Source organism: Mustela nigripes, chromosome 6 (genome assembly GCF_022355385.1).
Source record: "Mustela nigripes isolate SB6536 chromosome 6, MUSNIG.SB6536, whole genome shotgun sequence".
In the NCBI taxonomy this organism is placed as follows: Eukaryota; Metazoa; Chordata; class Mammalia; order Carnivora; family Mustelidae; genus Mustela; species Mustela nigripes.
Genome location: NC_081562.1, coordinates 93,206,410 through 93,219,734, shown reverse-complemented (window position 1 = coordinate 93,219,734; position 13,325 = coordinate 93,206,410). Strand labels below are relative to the sequence as shown.

General features: G+C 41.1%; 1 long non-coding RNA gene across 2 annotated transcripts in view; it reads right to left on the bottom strand.

The window, feature by feature from the left end:
• The window catches only part of LOC132020788 (uncharacterized), a 33,804-nt gene that overhangs the window by 13,069 nt on the left and 7,410 nt on the right, over positions 1–13,325 (bottom strand). The window contains exon 3 of one of the 2 annotated variants that reach the window (XR_009405084.1): positions 11,011–11,620. The exons of the other annotated variant lie outside the window; for it this stretch is intronic. This is a non-coding gene — a long non-coding RNA (uncharacterized LOC132020788). Of the gene's footprint in view, positions 1–11,010; positions 11,621–13,325 lie in introns of those variants that run through there. 2 annotated transcript variants of the gene reach the window in all.

Genomic DNA, 13,325 nt, shown 5'->3' with positions numbered 1-13,325 from the left:
CTTGATGTACTTGGGCCGCAGCAGCACCTCACTTCTCCGGCTCCTCAAGCCAGACTGTCATCTCCCATCACTCTGCCTTTCTCCCTTTTTAAAAAAAATTAAGTCCCACAGCTACCATCCAGAAGGGATCTAATAAAATAAGTTGCTCTAAATTGCTGAAGTCTGATAGGTAACAACCTGCTGAAGTCTGATAAATACATTCACAAAATTGATTAAAAAGTATAGATGTGTTACTACATTTCTGTGAATTGCAAGTAAGCTGTGTCCAAGGCTTATTAAATTTGTCTGCTCACACATGTCTTCTGTTTTCTTATCATCAATCAACTCTGTTCATGAGGTTTTATCATGAGGACTATCATTCATCCCTCTCCCTTCTAAGGGATTTCACCTTTTGTGCCAGACCTTCAGTTCCAGGCAGCTCACAGGTCTCTTAAGAGAATATCAGTCTGCCTATCATTAAACATACAGACACGCAGGGAGGGAGGTTGCACTACAGAGGAAAAGGTTAGGCTTTTCTAGACCTAGACCACCTTAAACTGTCTGCTTTGTAAAGGCAATCTGCCCTAGATATTTCCTCATAACATCCTTGTCTTTTAGAGAAATAACCAAATATAAAATGGCTTTTAGAATAACTGTCTTCATCAGTATAGGTGATTTTTTTATATTTAGTTTAAAACAAGATTTAGCAGCCAACCTAAAAAGTTACAAGGAAAAAATTACTCAGATAGTGAACCCTGGCTTGCTTACAAGCTCTCTGTTCTCTCTCTCCCTCTGCCTCTGCCTCTCACAGGTACACAAATGACTGTTTCTTCTATGTGTTTGCAATAAAGAAAATTAAAAGACTAATAGACTAATTCATGTTCAAAACTCAGAGTTTCCAGGTATTCCTTTCATTAAACCATCTCTGTGACTCTGGAGACAAGATGGTGGGGCCTCTTCAGCCCAACACCTACTCAGCTACTCGAGCTCACCGTGGGAAGGGAGACACCACGCTTAAACACAGCTGTTTCGATGTAGTGTTTGTTGTTTGTTTGTTTGTTTGTTTGTTTACAAGATCTGAAAAATAAAACATCATATCTCCCCATACTCTGCCCCCACTCCCTTTATTATTTATCCTTAGGCAATGTGTAGAATTCCTTCTTCCAATCCTTGTATCTCAACTCTGATCTGTACCGTACCATCACCCCACGCCCTAGTCACCTCCAAAGGTGATTCACAGGGAGGCTAACAAAGCTGCAGCCTTTGGACCCCTTACTTGTGGGCCCGTGGGAGGTGCCAGAAGCTGTAGAGGGATCTTGGTGGGGAGGTGAACCAGGTTCCAATCAGAAAGGATTTATCCATGAAGTTCTGGAAAACTGTCTGAAATTTATCAGAAGAAAATATTCTGAATCTCCAAAGCATTACGAATTGGTTGTGATTTAACAGGTATCTAAATGAGCAATTTTGTACATAACTTTGCATATTTTTTTCTTAAAGGATCCCCAAACTGTAAATGCTTCAGCCCCAAAAAACCTGGTTCTGCCTCTGCTCACCTCATCACAGTTCCTCATGGCGTCCCCAGGTCTCAGCCCACTCTTCATTCCCAAGCCCCATCCCATGATCAAGTGGGATTTATTCCAGGGAGGCAAGAATGGTTCAACTTCTGTTAATCAATCAATGTGATATACCACATTAGCAAAATGAAGGGAAAAAATCATATGATCATCCCAATAGATCCAGAAAAAGCATTTGATAAAATTCAAATAAAAGTTTTATTCATGATAAAAACTCTTAACCAAGTGGATATAGAGGTCATAAACTTCAACATGATAAAGACTATCTATGACAAGCCCACAGCTAGCATTATACTCAATGATGAAAAGGTGAAACCTTTTCCCCAAGATCAGGAGCAAAACAAAGATGCCGCTCTTGCCACTTTTATTCAACATAGTACTGGAAGTCCTAGCTGAGCAATTAAGAAAGAAAAAGAAATAAAAGGCATCCAAATTGGAAAGGAAGAAGTAAAAGTAACCTCTATTTGAGGATGACATGATATTCTATATAGAAAACTCTAAAGAATCCACCCAAAAAACCTGTTAGAACTAATAAACAAATTCAATAACGTTGCAGAATAAAAATCAATATACAAAAATAAGTTGTGTTTCTATACACTCATAAAAAAACAAAAGAAAGAGAAATTAAGAAAAGAATCCCATTTACAATTGCACCAAAAAGGATAAAACTCCTATATATAAATTTAACCAAAAAGATGAAAGATCTGAATGTTGAAAACTATTAGATACCGATGAAAGAAACTGAAGAAGAAACAAGCAAATGGAAAGATAGTCCATGCTTATGGATTGGAAGAATATTGTTAAAACGTCTATACTACCCAAAGCAATCTACAGACTCAGTGCAATCCTTATCAAAATTCTGATGGCTTTTTCCACTGAAATACAAAAAAAAAAAAAAAAAACTAAACTAAAATTTGTATGGAACCACAAAAGACCCTGAATACCCAAAGCAATCTTGAAAGAGAAGAACAAAACTGAAGGTTATCATACTTCCTGGTTTCAAGCCATAGTACAAAGTACCCAGTAATCAAAACAGTATGGAACTGGCATAAAAGCAGACACATAGAACAATGCAACAGAATAGAGAATCCAGAAGGAAACTCATGCACACTAAGTCAAGTAATTAATGACAAAAGAACCCAAGAGTATACAATGGGGAAAGGATCTTCAGTGGTGTTGGAAAAACTGGACAGTCAGATGCCGAAGAATGAAACTGTACCACTTTCTTACACTATCCACAAAAATCAATTCAAAATGGACTTAAAACTTGAGTGTAAAACCTGAAACTACAAAACTCCTAAAAGAAAGCATAGAGGGTATGCTCCTTGACATCAGTTTTAGCAATGATTTCTTTGGATTTGACAATGAAAGGAAGGATGACAAAAGCAAAAATAATCCAAGTGGGAGCCCATCGAACTAAAAAACTTCTGCAAGGGAAGCCATCAACAAAATAAAAAGGCATCCCATGGAATTAGAGAAAATATTTGCAAACCAGATATATCTAATAATATATATATATCTAATATATAAAGAGTTCATATGACTAAGTAGCAAAAAAATTTTTCTCTTAAAAAAATGGGCAGAGGGACGCCTGGGTGGCTCAGTTGGTTGGACGACTGCCTTCAGCTCAGGTCATGATCCTGGAGTCCCGGGATCGAGTCCCGCATCAGGCTCCCAGCTCCATGGGGAGTCTGCTTCTCTCTCTGACCTTCTCCTCGTTCATGCTCTCTCTCACTGTCTCTCTCTCAAGTAAATAAATAAAATATTTAAAAAAAATAAAAATAAAAAAATAAAAAATAAAAAATGGGCAGAGAAACTGAATAGACATTTTTTCCAGGGAAGATATATGAATGGCCAACAGGTACAAGAAAAGATGCTTAACATCACTAATCATCAGGAAAATGCAAATCAAAACCAGTGAGATTTCGCCTCACACCTGTTAGAAAGACTATCATCAAAAATACAAGAGCTAACAAGTGTTGAGGATTGAGTAAAGGGAACACTTGTGCACTGCTGGTGAGAATGTAAAGAGGTATGGACACTGAGGAAAACAGTATGGAGGTTCCCCAAAAAATTAAGAAAAGAACTACCATGTGATCCAGCAAGTCCACTGTGGATATATACTGAAGGAAACAAAATCACAATCTCAAATATCTGCACCACAATGTTCATTGTAACATTATTCCTAATAGCCAAGACATGGAAACAACCTAAGTATCACGGATGGATGGATGGATGAATGGATAAAGAAATTGTGATACACACACACACATACACACACACAATGGAATATTATGTAGCATACAAAGAAGAAAATTCTTGTTACTTGCAACAACATGGATGAACCCTGCAGGCATTATACTAAGTGAAATAAGTCAGGCAGAGAAAGACAAATACCATGTAATCTCACTTGCATGTGGAATCAAAAAAAAAAAAAACTCATAAAAACGAAGATCAGATTGGTGGTTGCTGGGGGGGGGGGGGGGGTGGGGGGGGGGGGGGGGATGGGGGGTGGGGGAATTAGGTGAAGGTGATCCAAAGCTACTGATTTCTAGTAATAAGATAAATAAGTTCTGGGCATGTAATGTACAGTATGATTGTAGTTAACAATGCTGTATTGTATATTTGAAAAGTTGCTAAAAGAATAGCTCTTAAAAGTTCTTAACACAAGACCAAAAAATTGTACTGTGGAAGGTGATGGATGTTAACTAGATTTATTGTAGTCACCATTTCATAGCATCTACATGAATCACTATGTTGTACACTTTAAACTAATATAAACTTATATGTCAATTATATTGCTATAAAACTGGAAAAATAAAAAATATAAAAAGTAGTACTCAAACCCATTCTTCCCTCAGTGTTTCCAATTCCACTGTCTTCAGTGCTCATCACTGTACACTGAATTATTATAGTAGCCTGCTAATTAGTTCTCTACCTCCTTCTTACTTCTACCCAAATTCTTTTAAAACCAGAAGTCTGATCTTCTAACTTTGCTGCTTAAAACTTTTAGTGGCCCTCCAGCTCAGCCTCCTTCAGCTCTTAGAGCCTCACAGTCACATTCCTTAGTGTTATGACCTGCCCACCACCTAACCTCGTCACCCTCCTCTCTCACCACTCCCACCACCACCATCATCATTCATGCATGCATTCACAGATTTAGGGAGCAAATACAGTGCACCTCGCACCATATGCTACAATCATATTTGCAAGTACCTGGACACCCAGCGCAACCCCACCTTCTTGGATGAGCTTTCCAAATGCCTAGGCCTCCCTCTTCCATCCCCATCCTCATCCAGCCTACCTGTAAAGCTCCCTATTCTGCAAGACGAAGATGAAGTGCTTCCACCTGTCTTCCAAGGCCTCACAGACTTCCAAGTAGAGGTGGCCATTCTGCATCTGTGTCCTCACAGCATGCGTGCTCTTCCACTGTTGTTGCACACTGCATGGCATTTACTTATTTAACTATCTTTATCATCAGACTTTTAACCCTTTAAGGACAAGGCTTACACATACCTAATTCATCTTCAGTCCCTAACATCACTAGTATAGAAACTAATAGAAAAAATTCAATAAAATTTTGCTGACTAATATCTAAAATGTTTTCCAGCTTTAAAGTTCTGTGATTCGGGCACAGGCTAAAGATCAAAAATTAATAATTGAGAATACATCATATATTCACACCCCATTTCACACAAAATTGTAAATTTGGATTTTCTGAGGGCAGTAGGCAGCAACCACGGATACCGTGCCAGTATTCTACTAGTTTACCTTTGAGCTCTGTCTGCATTATAGGTGTCACGTAAACTAACTGTTAACTCACTTCTTCCTGATTTTACCATCATTTCGCTAATCCTAAGGCAGGGGGAGGATTCTTATGGTGTCATACCAACTCTGGCCACAAGAGGGCAACAAGAAGACACGACTTGTGGTAAGACCTTCTGGCCACCAGATGGACCCCAAACACCAGTTTAACGGGGGCAGATTTAATTTAGATCAGGTGCACTTTAATATACATCAGTTTTCCTTTATTTCCTCTTCCTGAAAAGTAAAATCTCTCTGACAGGTGACTAGCCAAAAACCTGGAAATTGTCTAGAGCTATAAGTTACTTTGCTTATCAAGAGGAACTAGAGGGAAAAAGAAGAACCACTAAGATTTTTTTTAATGGTTAGAAAGCGAGGTCCTCTTCAAGCCCAAATAAAAGAACCAGCAATTTAACAGTGGATTGAGAATTTAGGTGAGACCAGAGAATTAGCGTTAATTTTAGTAGGTGTGTTGGTGATTTTTTTTTTTAGAGAAAATAATATATTTAGAAGCCAAGCACACTAAAAGTCCCCCCTCAAAATATCCCTGGAGATAGATGGGTGGTGAATCCTAACCATGATCATCAAATTACATTCTTGAAAGCCTGGCACTGTCATCGTGGCACTAACAACCAAAATGAAAGTCTTGTGAATGAAGACAGTCCCTGCAGGAGACAGGTTTGCTGGACCAAGAAAACATTTATGCCATGTCCTCTTCCCTGGCCTTTGTCATTCACGGACGAGCATGTGGGCAGGGGAGTGGCAGGTGTGATATAGCAAGCAAACCCTCCAAACCCACTGAGGAAGCTGCATTATCTTGAGGGGCAGCAAACTCAGGAGAGGGATTTTTCATGTTGGTTCTGGACAGACCTCTGGAATTTAAATTCTCCGTGAAGGCTTTCAGGCCCTCCCATTAAAGTTGAGTGGTAGTTATTTACCCCAAGTAAGAAATCTCCATCAAAAACCATGATTCCAGGGTTCGCCTGGGTGGCTCAGTGGGTTAAAGCCTCTGCCTTCCACTCAGGTCATGATCCTGGGGCCCTGAGATGGAGCCCCAGCATGGGGCTCTGCTCAACAGGGAGCCTGCTTCCCACTCTCTCTCTGCCTGCCTCTCTGCCTACTTGTGATCTCTCTCTCTCTCTCAAATAAATAAATGAAATCTTTAAAAAGAAAGAAAGAAAGAAGTCGTGATTCCGGGGCATTTGAGTGGCTCAGTTGGTTAAGCATCTGCCTTTGGCTCAGGGCATGATCCCAGGGTCCTGGGATTCAGTCCCACACCGAGTTCCTTGCTCAGCGGGGAGTCTGCTTCTCCCTCTCCTTCTGCTCCTCCCCTACTACTGTTCCTGCTCTCTCTTGCTCATTCTCTCTTGCTTGCTCTCTCTCTCAAATAGAATCTTAAAAAAACAAAAACAAAAGAAAACAAAAAAGCATGGTTCACACCCAGACAGTATAAAAGACTGCATTAGGGGCATGTGGTACTTTCATTCAGAAGAACTGAGCAGGAGAGGCTGTCCAGGGAACTTCATCCTTATTTTAATTTTGTAGCCCCCAGAAGAGATAATTCCATGCCCTGCTTTTCTTCTTCATCGACTGGTGCTGTTTCTCCTGTGCTAAAAGAAAACTGTTTGGGGGCACCTGGGTGGCTCAGTCAGTTGAGCGTCTGACTTGATTTCAACTCAGGTCAGGATCTTGGGGTCCCGAAATCAAGCCCCACAACAACTCTGTGCTCAGCACAGAATCCGCTTGAGATCCTTTTCCCTCCGCCCCTCACCAAGCTCATACTGTGTCTTACTCTCTCTCTCCCTAAGATAAATAAAATTTCTTTTTAATTGTAAGGAGGCTGATTACAGGAGGTATTTTTAACCAAAAAATATATGTTAGCGCCCAATCATCCACAAAATGTATGTGACATTCCCTGACTCCCCCATCTAAAGTCCGTCTCCATATTCACAACACCTGTATATGTCCTCCATAGTACTTGGGAGAGTTGGTGGGGGTTTTTTGTTTGTTTATCAGTTATCCTCTCTACTAGACCTTCGGCTCCATGAGGACAGGACCTGGTCTATTCTGTTCACTCTCTCAGCTCTTAGCAAAATGGCACAAAGTAGGCCTTTAGTGAATAGTCATTGAATGAAAAAATGAGTGAAGAGAAAGTTTAATGTCATCCAAATTCTACCAATCACAAAAGGAAGGAAAACAGAATCTTGGCTGGTTTCTATGTTGAACATTCTTTCAGAAGAGAACTATTAAGACTATTGCTCTTTTTCAGGGCGCCTGGGTGGCTCAGTGGGTTAAAGCCTCTGCCTTTGGCTTGGGTCATGATCCTGGAGTCCTGGGATCGAGCCCTGCATCGGGCTCTCTGCTTAGCAGGGAGCCTGCTTCCCTTCCTCTCTCTCTGCCTACTTGTGATCTTTGTCAAATAAAATAAAATTTAAAAAAAAAAAAGGCTATTGCTCTTTTTCAGTAGAGTCCAATTACAATTACTGTTCATTTACCTGTGTCCTCCTGGAAGGACTACTTAAGCCAATTACTAGCATTAAAACATAGAAATGTGACATTTCACTGTTGAGATGACAATCTATTTAAAATATGTCCTAATTTTACTCTCTTGTTAGAAGATTCTGACAAATCTCTTTATAAAATCCAAGTCCTCCCCTAATTGAGCCTAATCACAGTAGGACCATTAGTATACTGCCTAGCTGGACTGGGGAGTGAGCTGGTCCCAAGCTGGATTCTAGCTTGGCCGATTATTGCCATGTGACCCAGACCAGGGTAGCTTTCCAGAGCTTTCTCTACCCCACCTCATAATGCCTCCCCGGGACTATGCCTGGCCCATGCTAGACCCCCAGAACTATTCAATTCCCTTACTTTCCCTACCACCCCAAAACACCTGGACTTACCCATCCAGGCATTAGCAACATTCAATTTGAGAAACAAGATTATAAGCCCCACCACAGATGCCCCAACTCAAACTTCCTCCCCAGTCTTCATATTTATTATGCTTCCCCATCAGATGGACACCCACAGGAGCACGAGCACACACACACACACACTACCTCAGTCCTCCCTACTTAACACAGAACTGCACTGGCTTTGAGTCTCCAAAAACAGCTTTTTACTTTGTTGCTCAATATGGCCAAGTGTTCAAGGACCAAAGACGGTAAATGTGTTATACAGGCCAAGGTTTCCGCAATTGGTCATCAACAGGCTGCATGCAGTTGAGGGCACACAGCATCCAACCACACACTTGGCGGAACAGAGGCAAATTTCTTTAACATTCAGAAACTCCTACAAATCCATCAGGAACATAAATTAAGAAAAAGCAAACTACCCATTTGAAAAATGAAAACTAAAATGAGCAAAAGGCCAGTACCCCCGTGAAAATATACTCAGGTTCACTTAATTAAGACAAAGCAAAACAACCAGACACCAGATTAACAAATATTAAATAAATATCAGATTAACAAAAATTAAAACCAGTAATACCCAGTCATCAGAAGTGGGAAGAAACAGGCAGTCATGTACACTATTGACAGAAGTATAAATTGGGCGATTAACGATACTGAAAATCTAAATACAAAATTCAACTACATTAAGTCAATTTCTGCCCATCAAAAATCTCCATTTAAAAAGTGAGAAAACAATTCATGTGTCTGGTTGGCTCAGCCAGTAAAGTGTAGGACTCTTGATCTCGGGGTTGTGAGTTCGAGCTCCACAATGGAGGTAGAGATTACTTTAAAATGGGGTCTTTGAGGGACGCCTGGGTGGCTCAGTTGGATAAACTTCTGCCTTCGGCTCAAGTCATGGTACCAGGGTCTTGGGATTGAGTCCCACGTGGGGCTCCCTGCTCAGCAGGGAGTCTACTTCTCCTTTTGCTCCTCCCCACCTCATGCATATGCACTCTCTCTCTCTCTCTCTCAAATAAGTAAAATCTTTTTTAAAAATGGGGTCTTCGAGAGGCACCTGGTTGACTCAGCCGGTTAAGCATTCGACTCCTGATTTCAGTTCAGGTCTCAGTCTCAGGGTCATGGGTTCAGGCCCCCAAGTTGGGCTCCATGCTTGGAATGGAGACTACTAAAAAGTAATGGGGTGGGGGTGGATCTTTGAAAAAAAAAAAAAAAAGTGAAAAGACACATACTGGGAAACAGATATTATTTAATTCATAACAGACCAGTAAGCACAACATATAATGAAACTCTGTAAGTCAACAAGGAAAGGACAAACACTCCAACAGAAAAAACTGGGCAAAAGCAATTTACATAAGAGGAAACATGCACAGCCACAAAATATATGAAAGACGCCCAATCTCACTAGTGAACAGAGAAATATAAATGAAAACTATAGTTCACAGCTATCAAATATGCAAAAATTAAAAGGCTGGACAATACCAAGTGTTAGTGAACATGTGGAAAAACTGAAGACAAGGTTAAGAGTGTAAAACCATGTTGAAGAACAACTTCTGAAATCTTCGAAGATTCTCCTATTCCCAGAACTAACCATTCCCTCCTAGGCAAATAAATACCCGACACAAGTCCCCACCTACTGACAACAGAGAGAGACACACAGGAATGTTCATAGTAGGGGCTCCCAGCTGGCTCATGGGTTGAGCACACCACTCTTGTTCTCGGGGTTGTAAGTTTGAGCCCCATGTTGGGTGGAGATTACTTAAAAATAAATGCCTAAAAAATGTTCATAGCACCATTGTTTATAGCAGGAAAAAAACTGATACAGCCTTACTGTCCATTAAGAAAATGGATACATCAGTTGTGGTATATTCATGTAATTTGAAGTTATTTGGTACTGAAAGGGAATTAACTCAAAAATGGTATACAGATGGAAGAATGTCAGAAATATAATACTGAGGAAAAGATGCAAGTCTCAGAAGAATATATACAGCAAAGTACCCTTAATATACCGTGTAAAAACATTCCAATCATTGCATGAAAATAATAAATACCAATTCAGGATCCTGACGTCCTTTTTGGCATCCTTTTTGGAAGGGATGACAAGCATAACTGTACAAAGGAACATTTCCCTGTGAGGACAATGCTGTTTTTTAAGTTCTTTTTATTCTTTATGTCTTTTTCTTTGTTTATGTTTCAAGTAGTACAGAATAATTTTTTTTAATTTAATGTATATATACTTTCACTTAATTCCACTGCTAGGAATTTATCTTCTATATATACTAGCACATGCACAAGTGTGCAACCATATATACAAAGATGCTTTTTGTAGCAGCTTATAAGGGGGTGAAATGGAAGCAACACAATTTGGGAATATTATATGCAATATTCAATGAAACACCAGAGCTAGATGATCATTAAAAATGAGATAGGCCTGTATGTCAACATATATATATTTACGTGAAAAAAAAATGTAGGACTAAACAATTTGTGGAAAAATATTAGATTGGCTGTACACATACACACGTTTAACAAAAAATTTCTGGGTCACAAGAAACCATTAACTTCAATCATCTCAGGGGAATAAGAATGGGTAATGAGAGGGGACTTTTCATTTTACACCCTTCAGAATGATTTCCATCTCTATTTTTACCATTAATGTGTATTACCTTTGTAATGCGAATAAATAGATAAAGCAGTGGGAAAAATAAATAACAGCATAAGATTAGGATGTTGGTTTGCTGAGATTTTATTTTAATGGTAAAAATCATACGAAATTCTTTTAATCATTTTTATAATGCTTATCTCCTGGGGAACTGATACCACTCAGAGAGATGACTCTTACCGGACCGGTGGCTGCTTTGTACAGGACAATAATTAGTATTGCAGTTAGAGTACATTATCTGTGGCTCTTTCACAGCTTTACATAACTATCTGCAGCTCATGTCACCAATATCTGATTTATTTCAAGTCAACATTCTAAAAACCATAAACTGTTGGGGTTTTTTTATACCAAAGAGTTTGCCTTTCAAGAAACACACTCAAAGAGGAAATAAAGACCCAAAGCACATTAGCAGAGCAGGCCAGTACACCCCAGCCAAGGTAGTTCCCAAGCCCTGGTGACATGGGATGCTGTTGTTAGGGTCTGACCAGAGAGGGCAAACTGGCCCTCTGCCTCGGAGCCGGAGCCGCACTGGTCCTGCTAAGCTGGCCCACACCCCCAGCCTCCAAAACGAAGGCAGGGCCAAGCTGCTGGCATCGCCATCAGAGACTACACGTGGCTCACGTGATGAGCACAGCCACAGGTCCACAAAGCCTTCTTGGGCTCCAGCCTGGCCTCTGAAGTCAGGAAGTTGGTAGCTAAAAAGGAAGAGAAAGAAGCTGTGTGTAGAGAAAGAGGCTCTAAGTGCTTCTGGGTTGTCCCAGAAGCAAAGTCCCATTGCCCAGACAGGCCCAGGGGGCCAGGAGTGGGAGCAGAGCCGAGCCATGGACACTCAGAACCTCCCCCACTCCACTGAAGCCAGAACTCTAGTTTTTGTATCTGTTTTATTTGACTGCCAGGTAAAAACTACTTCCACAAAGAAGAGCCTAAAAATAAAAGTTCGGAAATCTTTGACCTAACCGTATAGATAGACAGGTGTTTCTCTAACCTAACGACAAAACTTTTAACAAGCATTCTATTTTTTCAGCTACATGTGTGGGGAGCGACCTCATAATTCCTACCCTCCTGAAACTTGCAGGCTGCTGGAAAGATCAAATGAGCTAATAGTCATCTTCAGCTAAGAGGCCCTTAGGAAACAAATTTATTATTTCCTTCCTTTATTAATGGAAGGTATATCCGGTTCAAATGATTAGTCATGCAAGCAAAACTGTGTTTCTTCTAGAAGGAAAAGGAGAATCAGCAACAACCAGAGGACAAGGACCGGTGGGGGGGGAGCAGAAGGGGGAAGAAAGCAGAAGGGAGCAGAAGAAGAAGAAAAACAAGAGCAACAGCAACCCAATTACATTTTTAAAGAGAGAACTATACTCTGCTCCAGTGCCTGCCACTTCAGGGAAATGAGGGAGGGGCCAAGAATGGAGAGAAGTGCAGAGAGCAGGATACTTGCTTTAAGCACTTGCAATGTGCCAAGCACGTACCATGTGTGAGATGCTTCCTACGTTTCCTTTAATCCAAACAGAATACGATGCAGGTATTATCATCCCCATTTTACAGATCAGAAAACTAAGGTTTAGAGAGAGTAAACAAGTTCAGGTAGAACCTCTACTCACCAAGGTGAGGGCATATTCCCTCCACTGCCTGGCCACCGGCTCCTCCTCCTAAACGTGGGTGTTCCCTGGCCTCTTTCTCTTTTTCCCTTTCTGTTAGCTTCCTTTCAGATCTGTAGTAGCTCTTTCATCCTTTTGGTTATTTCCTCCGTGCTGTTCTTCTGTCCTGATTTCCAGCCCCCTGGACAGTTCCCAGTTAAGATCCCACTGTCCTTACAAATGATAGCTCTATAGAGCTATAGGGTAGCCTGTAGCTTCTCCCTGCCTCCCAAGCTCAAAATCGCCATCACTTTTGGTCATTTCTTTCCTTCCCAAATAAACAATCGCTCGACTACCTTCATTCCTTCTTAAAAATATCTCCTACCTCTCACTTTTCATTTCCACTTTTTCTCTTAACATCCTAGCACTGTGAACCTTTGTGTTTGCCTGGTTTCTGCAGAAGCTACCAGCTGGTTCCTTCAGGGCTTCCAGATTAGGCTGCCTACGCCTGGCACCATCTACCTGTCCTGCACCTTCAGAGGATCCCACAATGCCTTTGTCAAACCACATCTGCCCAGGCCTGCACTCCAGGCTGCCCGCATCTGACCCCTAGGGCTTTCCAGCCTCTGACCCTACTCCTCCATTCTCCAGTTCCTCCCTTTATCCAAAAGGACTGCCCCCTGTGCAACATCCTAACACCAGCTCCTTTCCTCCCAGGCCCACCCATGGCCCCCGGGGCCCCCACAGGCTGCGCCTCTCCTTCCTCCTCCCTCCTGCTTTCTCCCAGCCCTCCCTGGAAGCCTGCACCACTCATTATCTG